Source organism: Cupressus sempervirens, chromosome 6 (genome assembly GCF_028749045.1).
Source record: "Cupressus sempervirens isolate cs-2001-9-10 chromosome 6, ASM2874904v1, whole genome shotgun sequence".
Taxonomy (NCBI): domain Eukaryota; kingdom Viridiplantae; phylum Streptophyta; class Pinopsida; order Cupressales; family Cupressaceae; genus Cupressus; species Cupressus sempervirens.
In genome coordinates this window covers 199,163,092-199,175,597 of record NC_143123.1, presented here as the reverse complement: position 1 = coordinate 199,175,597, position 12,506 = coordinate 199,163,092, and positions in this window count along the sequence as shown.

The window sequence follows — 12,506 nt, the reverse complement described above, 5'->3', positions numbered from 1 at the left end:
AATAGTTCATTGCAAGTGCCACATACTCGACTTCAACTATTGATTAGAATATACAATTATGTTTCTTACTTTTCCATGACACCAATCTCTTTCCTAGAAAGAATGCACCTCCACTAGTGTTTTTTGTCATCAATATTTCCTTCCCAATCTAAGTTAGTGAATACCTTTAGTTCAAACCTATCACTTCTTTTGTAATACAATCCATAGTCTTTTGTACCTTTCAAATATCTCATTATCCTTTCCACTATCATCATGTGAATCTCCTTAGGATTTTCTAAAAATATAGCAACTATCCCAACTGATAATGCAATATTTGGTTTGCTATGAACAACATATTGCAATTTTCCAATCATAGATATGCATAAGGTCTGGTTCACATCAATAGATTCATCATTATTAGATATCTTCTGTCCTATTGACATAGGTGTTCTCACTAGTCTTGAATCTTCCATTCCAAAAGCCTTTAGTATCTCATTGATGTGTTTGGATTGTGTAATGAAAATACCAAACTTGATTTGAAATTCTTTGTAATCCAACAAAGAATTTGATTTCACCAAACAAAGACATTTCAAATTCCTTCTTCATTTCATCAGTAAATGGTTTGCATAATTCTTCTCTTCACAATGCTTCTCTTCCTCCAAATATAATATCATCAAAAAATATTTTAGATAGCAATACTTCATTGTTCTTTCCATTCTTCAAAGATAAATTATTTTTATAATTTTTCCTTTCAAAACCAATCTTTGCCAAATAATTATAAAATCTTTCATACCATGCTCTTGGGGCTTGTTTCAATCCATAAAGAGCTTTGTTCAATTTATATACCATGTTCTTCTTGTCTGGATCCACAAATACTTTAGGTTGATCAATGTACACTTCTTCCTCAAGTATACCATTCAAAAATTTAGATTTGACATCCATTTTATATACCTTAAAATTATTTTAGGCTAAATATGCAAGCAGAGTTTTGACTCCTTCAAGTCTTGCCACAAGAGCAAAAGTTTCTACATAATTGATGGGGAGCTTCTTCTTCTAGAGCCTTTTTTCTCTACCAAGGCTATCTCTTATCCTTCTTAGGGTCTCTTCTCTAACCCTAACCTATAGGATTCTCTCCTAATCCCCTTTCCACAAAGAAACTCACCAATCAATTCAAATTTCACTCCTCCAACTCCCAAAACCCCAACTATGCACCTTATGGCTTATCAAACCAAAACTCCTCTAGATGCTATCAGTAGGGAAAACATAAAGTTTGGACCTTCCTTTTGAGGTTCCTTACTCATTTTAAGTCATTCTACACCATCTTTTTATGTTTCACACACCCAAAACCCATTCTTTCTTTGTTTGGCCTTGTAGCCCAAAGAGCCCCAATTAACCCTCCTAAAAAAAGGGTTCTTCAATAAATTGTTAAAAATATTAACAAGCCCTATTGATGCCTTCTAGAATTTGTTTCCAATTGACCTAGGCTCAAGGATTTTCTAGGTCTTAGGCCTCCATGGTGTACATACAATACTTTTCTAGAAAGCCCCTATGTTGAGGGTTTCAAAGGCAATCACAACAATCCAACTTATAAGATGAATTGATCTATTCATGAGGCCTTATCCCTTAGTTTTTTAACACTTGGCATACTAATCCATCATTTCCCAACCAATATTGGCACATACCATTCCATTTTTCATACTAGAACCCTCTTGCAAGCATCACTGTGCCTTGCCAAGTTTCCACTAGCTTGCCTAGGGCTCGCTTGCAAAAATAGAAAATTGACTCTTGTAACCACAAAAATTAATATTTACATAATGTACATAGGTTATTAGTTTATTCCTAAAGGTCATAGGTTTTCAACTGTGGGAACTCAAGTTTTAGCCATTTTAGTGCAACCCTATAAAATCTAACCAGCAGGAATGATGAAACAAAAATGATTTTTTAAAGCCTAATAAATTGAATGTTAAAGACAAAATAAAGTTTTCATAGATTCACTACATGACCTCAAACATCTAATCCATTCATAACTATAAGAAAATCAATGCAAGAAAAAAAACTTCCAATCAAAAACCTCATTTCCTATCAGCAATTTCTTGTTCTTTCATGAACTATCTGTACATTCACATAATCAACCTCTATCAATGAGTTGGATTATGCTTATATACCCTTTACCTAACCACTCCTACCTTTAGTTCAAGTTAAAAACTCTCCTTTTTCCTTTTTTGGGAAAACTACAAAAGTTGTCATTGCAACTTTGCAAAAATTGCAAAGTTGTTAATGAGCAACTTGACAATTTTTGGTAATATGGCTTCTTAGCCTTCTAAACTAATCTAGTTTAATTTGAAACCTCCTACAATGTTTGAAGAACACCTAAATACCACTCCAAATCAATAATTTCCCCATATTAAGGTATTCTTCCATATTTTGTCTCTTTAACCAAAATTTGTCTTATAGTCATACATAGGTCCTATCTTCTAAGTTCATGATTAGGACTTCACCTCTACCTATTTACATCCCCTATAAATTCCATGGGACTTCATCATTAGTCCTTATTCATCAAATGGTTGGCTAGACCATTTACAAGCCAAAATTGCTTTAAGGATTTACCTTCCCCAAGGTGCTCCTGCACCACACTCCCCCTACAAGAAGAAGACTAAGGTACCTATGGTGAGAGGAAATCCTTGTTGATGCCATGCTTCTTGAAATCACTCTCAGAAATCCAAGTTTCCTTAGCTTTAGGGATATCTTTCCATTTTACTAGATGTTCCTTGTAAACTTTTTTCCTCGTGCTCTTCTTCACCCTAGAGTCTAGTATCTTCTCCACTTGTGGTTGCTTCCTTTTAGGTACTTGCAAGTCTGATATGTCTTTTTTGAGCTTTTTTTGATACTTCACTTCATCAATATTTGAACCCTTGTAAGGTATCAAATCCTTAACATTGAAAATGGGAGAGATGGACTTGTCTTTTGGTAAGTCAACATTGTAGACATTAGAACCAAACTTCTCTAGCACCTTGCATGGCCCAATCCTCTTCATTTCCAACTTTCTTAGGATTCCTTTCTACAGTCTAGCCTTATTCAAATAGACCATGACCAAATCTCCTACCTAGAATTGGATTTCTCTCCTCCTTTCATCCTTCTTTTCCTTCAACCTTTGATTTGCCTCCACCAATTTCTTCTTAACTTGATCATGTATCTCCTTCATGGATTGAATAAAATCCTCTGCATGTCCACTGATGGTGTCATGTGTTGGTAGTTCTCTTAACTCTATTATGTCCCTTGGATGTGACCCATACACTATTTGAAAGGGACTCAACCATTTTTTTCTATTCTTACTATCATTATAGGCAAGCTTTGCCTGAGGAATGACTTGTTCCCAACTTTTCCCATATTCTTTAGTAAGACATCTTAATAGGTTTCCTAGGACCTTATTAATGACCTCTATCTACCCATCTATTTGGGGATGGTAGGTAGAACTATGAGCTAGGTTTGTACCCAATATTTTCCATATGGTCTTCCAAAAATGCTCCATTAATTTGATATCTTTGTTAGCCACAATACTTACTGGTAGACCATGAATTTAGACCACCTCTTTGAAGAATAGACTAGCTATATGCTAGCATCATGCATTTTTTTGCATGGTATGAAATGGTTCATCTTGTTGGATCTGTCAACTATCACAAACACACTGTCTAACCCTATTTTAGTAATAGGTAAGCCCACTATGAAATACATGCTTATGCACTCCCAAGGCCTGTTAGGAATGGGTAGTGCTTGGTAAAGTCTTGCATTGGATGGGGTTCCTTTTTCCTTTTGACATATGCCACATTATTCTACATATCTTCTCACATCTCTTTTCATCTTGGGCCAATAGTAAAACCTTTCTACTAGGTCTAGGGTCTTGTTAAGGAAAAAATGTCCACTCATGCTTCCATTGTATTTTTCTTGAATGAGATTCTCCCTCATGGATCCCCTTGGGATACACAATTGTTGGCCCTTAAACAAAAAACCATCTTGCAATGTATATTTATAAAATTGACTATGAAAATCATTGTCAAAGTTAGTACATACCTTGTATATTTTTGAGAAATTAATATCCTCACCATACATGTCCTTGAATCCTTCTATCCCTATTTTTTACAACTTGAATTCTTGAACTATCAAAAATCTCCTGCTTAAAACATTTGCCACATTTTTATTGGTGCCCTTCTTATGTTTGATTGTAAAGGTGCAGGATTGTAGGAATTCCATTCATTTAATATACATAAGACTGAGCTTCTCCTATAAATTAATGAAACTTAGTGCTTGGTTGTCAGTGAAGACAAAAAAATCCTTAGGAAGTAACTAATGTCTCCATTTCTTGAGGGATTTGACAAGCACATAAAGTTCCAAGTCATATGTTGAATATCTTGTCTTAGCCTCATTAAGTCTTTCACTAAAAAATGCCACAGGCCTCCCTTCTTGTCTTAATACTTCCCCAACTACTATGTTACTAGCATCCACTCTACCAGAAATGGTTTCTCAAAACTTGGCAAGACCAATATTGGTTGGGTTGCCACCTCCTTCTTTAACCTTTCAAAAATTGCATCTTCTTCTTTGGTCCATGTGAATTTTTCCTTCATGCCTCCCTTGATGGTATGATTCATATGTGCAAAAATTTTATTAAATTCCTCAAAAACTTCCTATAGAATTATGCTAGGCCATGGAAACTTCTGACCTCAATAGCAAATCTAGGAGTAGGACAACTCAGAATTGCCTCTACCTTACTCTTATCCATTTTCAAACTTCCTTGAGAAACTACAGAGCCCAAATACAGGAGCTCATCTTTCATGAATTCACTCTTCTCCAGGTTCACTGTCAACATCTCCTCTTGAAGTTTTCTCAACACCATTTCTAAGTGCTTCATGTGCTCCTCTTTTTTCTTATTAAAGATGAGGGTTTCATCTAGGTACACAACTACAAACACTCCTATATAATCCTTTAAGACTTCATTCATAACTCTCATGAAGTTTCTTGGTGTGTTGGTAAGACCAAATGGCATTACCAATCACTCATAAAGACCCTTAGTAGTTTTAAATGTAGACTTCCATTCATCAGCCTCCTTTATCCTTATTTGGTAATAGCCACTCTTAATATCAATTTTAGAAAATTTTCTAGCTTCACCAAGATAGTCCATTAGATCCTCTATCCTAGGAATAGGGAATCTATATCTAATTTTAATTCTATTGATTTCCCTAGAATCTATACACATTCTCAACTTGCCTCCCTTTTTAGGGGCTAGGACAACTAGGACTACACATAGACTGATGCTCTTCCTAATCAATCCTTGATCAAGCAACTCTTGGAATTACCTTGAAATATCCTTATTTTCCTCTAGTGTTATCTTTTATGCAACCTTATTTGGTAGAGATGTACCTAGTATGAAGTCAATTTGATTACATATGGCTAACTTTGGGGGCAATTTTGGTGGTGCTCCATCATATATAATGTCCTTGAACTGATCTAGTAGTTCTTGTACTTCTATAGGTATAGGTGCTTGTGTTGATGCCTCCTCTTCCTTTGGCTTCATAATGATAGCATATCCAACTCCTTCACCTTCCTTTAGGTCCTTCAGGAACTCTTTCCCACTCATCAATAATGTCTTGGCAGTATCCTTTTCCCCCTTGTCTTCTTCTAACAATGATTTTATCCTATAGGTGACTCCATCTTTCTTGAAGGAATATTTTTTTTCCTTTCCATGATGCAATGCCTCTTTGTCATATTACCAAGGTCTTCCTAACAACAAATGACAAGCATCCATTGGAAGTATATCACATAGGATTTTTTTTTGGCACCTGCCAATGGTGATGTCCACCCATACTTGTTCATTCACCAATATATTATGCCCTTTATTATACCTCTATTCAAGCCTCCCCTTTGACTGGTCTCACTATTTCTTTCAAACCATTTGGACTCTCCATAGCTCCTATGATCATTGGTCCTTCCACTAGGACCACCCCTTAAGTTACCTTTGAAATATTTACCCCTACCTTTTCCTTTAGAGCTTGAGTCATTCTTCTTTCTCAACTTTTCTTCCACCTTTAGAGCAATTTGGAAATATCTATGCAAAGTAGTGAAACTCAAAAAATTTAGTTCATCTTGGATAGACCACTTAAGGCCATTTAGGTATCTTGCCACCTTGATGCTTTTTGTCTCTTTTATCCTTGACCTCAAAGATAATTTTTGGAACCCTTTAGCATAGGAAGCCACATCAAGATCCTTTTTCTTGAGATTCTACCTTTTCTTGTAAATTTGGATCTCATACGAGCCTCTAATAAATAGTTATTCTTTATCTTTTCTATTGTAGCCTTCCAGTTGGCTATTGGTTTCTTTCCTTCACTCTCTCTTTCCTCTTGCACAAACTTCCACCAAATCAGTGCTTGTCCTTTTAATTTAGATTTTTCCACCTTTATCTTTTGAGCCTCTGTTATCCCTTCATACTCAAAATGATTTTCAATGCTCTCAATCCATTCCAGGACTACTTATATATCCATCTTCCCATGATAGAACATTGGAATATTCTCAAGACTCTTTCCTCCAAATGCTTTGAGGGCCTTTAGGAATGGTTCTTGCTCACTAAGTGGAGGATCAGGTTCAAGAATCTCATCTTCCAAATTTTCCTTCTTCTTGCCTTTATTGGTGTTGGTGTCTTCATCTCCCTTTGCTGGAGTTGCCTCTTCTATTTCCTTCAACTTGTTCTTCATCTCTTCTATAGCCTCATCTATAATCCTATTCTTCTCATCCATGATTTTCTTCTTCTCATCTACCTCCTTAGCTAATTTTGCATTGGTTGCCATCTTTGTAGACCCACTTGATTTAGTAGGAAATAACATACCAGCACAAGCTTTAATTTTATGGCTTTGATATCACTTCGATGGTGAGCTTCTTCTACTTAGATCATTCTTTCTCTACCAACGCTATCTCTTAGACTTCTTAGGGTCTCTTATCTAAGCCTAACCTAGAGGACTCTCTCCTAATCCCCTTTCCACCAAGAAACTCACCAATCAATTTAAATTTCACTCTAACTCCCAAAACCCCAACTGTGCACCTTTTGGCTTATCAAGCAAAAACTCCTCCAAATGCTACTAGTAGGGAAAACATCAAGTTTAGGCCTTCCTTTTTATTTTCTTGACTCATTTCAAGTCATTATGCACCATCTTGTTAGGTTCCACACACCCAAAACCCATTCTTGCTTTTTTTGGCCTTGTAGCCCAAAGAGCCCCAATTAGCCCTCCTAAAAATAAGGGTTCTTCAATAACTTGTTAAAACTCTTTAAAATCCCTATTTATGCCTTCTATAATTTTTTTCTAATTGACCTATACTCAAGGATTTTCTAGGTCTTAGGCCTCCATGATGTTTGTACACTACTTTTCTAGAAAACCCCTATTTTGAGGGTTTCAAAGGCAATGACAGCAATCCAACTTATAGGATGACTTAACCTATTCATCAGACATTCTCTCCTAGTTTGTGGACACTTTATATACTACTCCATCATTTCGCAACCAATACTAGCACATGCCAATCCACTGTTCATACTAGAACCCTCTTGCAAGCATCATTTTGCCTTACCAAGCTTCCAATAGCTTGCTTAGGGCTCACTTGAAAAAATAGAAAATTGACTCTTGCAACCACCAAAATTGATATTTACATAATGCACATAGGCCATTACTTTATTCCCAAAGGTCAACTGTGGGAACTCAAGTTTTAGCCATTTTAGTGCAGCCTTGTCAAATCTAACAAACACAAATGATGAAACAAAATGATTTTTTAAAACCTAATAAATTGAATGCCTAGGACCAAATAAAATTTTCATAGAGTCATTACATGACTTCAAGCATCTAATCCATTTATAATGGTGAGAAAATCAATGCAAGAAAACAAACTTCCAATCAAAAACCTTGTTTCATGTCAGCAATTTCTTGTTCTTTCATGAACAATCTGTACATTCACATAACCAACCTCTATCAATGAGTTGGATGATGATTATATACCTTTTCCCTAAAAAATAAAACCTTTAGGTCAAGTTAAAAAATTTCCTTTCTCCTTTTTCATGAAAAATGCAAAATTTGTCATTGCAAATTTACAAAAATTATAAAGTTGTCAATGAGCAACTTGACAATTTTTGGTAATATGGCTTCTTAGCATAGTGATAGTGGGTGTAGGATGAAAAGAGGTAGAAGTGCATCATGGATGGAGCAAACCTAAAGAACACTCCAAATCACTCCTTTCCCCATTTTAAGGTGTTCTTCCATATTTTTCCTCTTTGACCAATTTTTGTCTTATAGTCATACTTAGGTCCTATCTTCTAAGTTCATGATTAGGACTTCACCTCTACCTATTTAAATCCCCTAGACACACCATAGGACTTCATCATTAGCCCTTACTCATCAAAAGTTTGGATAGACTATTTGCAAGCCAAAATTGCTTTATGGATTTGCCTTTCCCTAAGGTGCTCCTGCATGAAGAATCAACTCCTTCTTCTTAAGCATATCCTTTGCATACCAATCTTGCCTTATTTCTTGTTAGTTAACTATTATCATTGAGTTTTTTTCTTAAAACCCACTTTGTCCCAATGACATTTTTGTCTTTAGGTCTTGGCACTAAAGTCCAAGTATTGCTCTTCTCAATCTGTTCAATTTCCTCGTTCATTGCCTTAATCCAATCTTTATTGTCTAGAGAATATTTCACCATTTTGGGCTCAAATTCACAAAGCAAGCATGTGTCATCTTTGAGTTTGTTTCTTATCATAACACTTGATTTAGCATCATCAATTATTAGTTTAGGTTTTTGATGTCTTCTCACATATTTCGCTAGCACGGGTAGTTTCCTTCTTTGTTCTTCTACAAGTTCATCTTGGAAATTAATATCAAGCTTATTTTCTCTTCCTTGTTCAAGTTCTAGCTTTGCTTCTCGATACTTGGCATTTTTAATCTGATGGTCGCATTGCCTATCTATGACTTGGCATCTTCATTCTATTTCCTGACACCCACTCTCTGTTGCTCTACAACATTTCCTATCTACTAGGAGACTGCAACTTAATTTTCTTGTTCATTAGGAGTGCTTGGAGCATCATCATCCATATAGATGAATATATTGTAGTCATCAGGTTCTTCTTTGCATGCAATGTTTCTTCTTTCTACAAACTCATAAATTTTCTCATTTGCACTTTCCACAATTTTGTTAGTGTTAGAGTTCAAACACTTGTAAGCTTTCCTTTTAGTGGAATATCTTAGGAATACACCTTCTTCACTCTTTTCATCAAGATTTCCATTCCTATTATATTTAAGCATATAGCATCTACTTACAAATATTTTGAAATATTTCACATTAGGAGCATATCATACCATAGTTCAAAAGGTGTAGCATTTGTACCTTTCTTGACTTGTACTCTATTTAGGGTATAAACAACAACACTAACAACTTCTCTCCAATATTTCTTTCATACACTCTTTTCCATCATCAATGTCCTTGCTAAATCCATTATTGATATGTTTCTCCTTTCATCTATCACATTCTAAGGAGGGGTTATTGGTGCTCACATCTATCATTTAATTCCTTTGTTATTGCAAAATGTATTGAACTCATTTGAAATGAATTCACCACCTCTATTAGATCTCAAGCACTTCAAACTCTTCCCTATTTATTTTTCCACTATGGCTAAATACCACTTGAATAATTGAAAAGAATCATATTTAGCTTTAAGAAACATCATAGTCATCATCCTAGAGTAATCATTAACAAATGGAATGGAATACTTATCTCCATAGTAGCTTTGAACATTAATGGGTCCACATAGGTCAGTATGAATTAGTTCCAAAATATCATTAGAAGTGTATGTTTTTATCTTAAAACTAGACTTGGTCATTTTTCCCAATTGACATTGTTTACACATAGCATTGTCAAGATTCTTTAGTTTAGGAAATCCTCTTACTTTCTTAATTTTACTAATATCCACCAAATTATAAAAGTTTACATGACACAACCTCATGTGCCATAACCAAACATCTTCTTGTTGTGAAAATAAACATACCTCATTAGATAAATCTAGATAGAACAAGTTACCTCTTGTCTAATCACCACTTCCAACTAGCTTACCATCAACATCATATATATTGGCCTTCCTATTGTGAAATTCAACTCTATAACCTGATTTGTTCAGCTGTGAAGCACTCAACAAATTATAGTTAAGTCCTTCAACCTAGTAATCATTATCACATTTTATCTTGTCAATCAGTTGAATAGTTCCTTTACCTTTTACAACATATGGAATATCATTACCAAATTTAAAACATCCACCTTTTTATGGACCAATGTCCTCAAATTTATCTTCATCACTAGTCATATGATTTGAATATCCACTATCAATTATGCATCTGTCACTTTTTTTTACATATGAAATCAATGCAGTTTTCTCATCTTCATCAGAATCTTCCATAGCAACATAGACAACTTCATCATCATTACTTACAGATTCATTATCATTTTCTTCTTTAGCAACATAACAATATTTCTTACCTTTTTCATTCTTGTTTCTCTTGAAGTCTTCGTTATCTCTTCTTCCTTTGTACTTTCTTTCCTTCCTCTCATCCTTATTCTCTCTATTAGGACACCTAGTAGCAATATGACCTAGTTTGTTGCATGAAAAATATATAATAGGTAGTTTACCTTTGTATTTATCTTTTCCTCTTCCAAATAATTTTGCAATGAGGGCTTCGAGTTCATCAATCTCATCATCAAAACTATCACTATCACTCTTCACATGTTTTCCTTTTCTTTTGCTTAGAACCAATTGTGACTTAAAGGTATATTCAATAGTAGGAGGTGTGTATTTATCAAAGTTAGTCATTTCAAAAGCATTTAGTCTACCAATTACACCTTCCAAGGTCAAAGTGTTATCTGGTGTGCATCTTAATTCTTGAATTGCAAACACTCTAATGGCATAAATAGGGAGTAGAGTCCTCAATACCTTGCTTATCATAGTTTCATCTTTGATTTTTCCATTTGCACCACAAATAGCATTAACAAATTATTTAACTCTTGTGTACTATTGTACTATGTTCTCACCTTCCATCATTCTTATGTCATCCAATTTACCTCTTAGGATCTTTGATTTGGCTCTTAAGACATATATGGTCTTCAATTTGTCCCACATTTTCTTTTCACTATCACAATCTTTCAAGTCATCAAACTCAGCATAACTTAGGGTTGAAGCAATATCCAAAATTGCTCTATTGTTTTGTTTCTTTTTCTCCAATTGATTAGCTATCAGAGGAGTAGTTGTTACCTTTACATACTCATTATCCACAAAATTGATGGTGGCATCACTAATACTAGATATATGCAACTTCATCAAGGTTTTCCATGTAGGAAAGTTCTCCTTATTCAGCTTAGGTACATCTCTCTTGTGAATCATGATCTTTGGCTTTAAGTAACTTCAAAATTTTCTTGGTAAGCAATGTACTCTAATACCAATTGTTAGGAATGTTTAGAATAACTGAGAGGGGGGTTGAATTAGTTCCTCAAGTTCCTTAAGTACAATTTGAACAATTAAAAATAAAACTCTTACTGTTATGCTTATCCTATTGTTGCTTAGTCTCTACTATTACTTGAACTCTACTATAAACCAAAATTACTCTTTCAAATATAGCACACTTTTCTAAATATAAAATGTAAAATATATAAACCATTCAACACAATTTTTACACTAGGATTTTACGTGGAAACCCAATTTGGGAAAAACCACCAGCAACATGTCACCACTTTTTCACTCTTTCTAAGTGAGCTATGTTAGGATCAACCCCTGTTAAAGGTTACAATACACACTATTAAATGTGACTTGGTTAGATGATTTAATCACCCTGTAAGGAGTGGCATTGTCAGAGGACTTTGATCATACCACTTAGAATGTCACCTTGTGAAAGGATGTACACAAATTATTAATTCAATCAAATGACTATTAGGTCAACCTCTATTAAAATTATTTTAATACAAACTATTTACAATGATTAGAAATAAAATAGTAGGGTTTTAATCTATATGATTACAACTCACCTTGCAAGTTCAGATCTATGTTTAGTTTAGGTGTTGATTCATTGATAAGCTCTCCACTATCATCTTTTTCTTGATTTTCTTGGCAACCTTCAAGCAATTACTCTTCCCCCTTCAGCAACACTTAATCCTTCCTTCTCAAATTTCACTTATCACTATCAATAACATCTGCATAAGCAATCTCCTTTAGCTTCACATTCACTCTCACTTGTGCACCTCTAATTCACCCTTCTCTGTATGCCTCTTTCTCATATGCACATACTCTCATACGGGCACTTGCACCACTTGGTTCAGCTCTATACCTCTTTAAAAATGAAATTCTTGCTTTTCCATTTTCCATGATCATCATAGATCTTAGGGTTTATAATTAGGTTCAACACAATTTATTGTATCTATCCATCTTCTTGATCTTTCTCTAGAAACTTCTCTAGAGTCTTTCTATT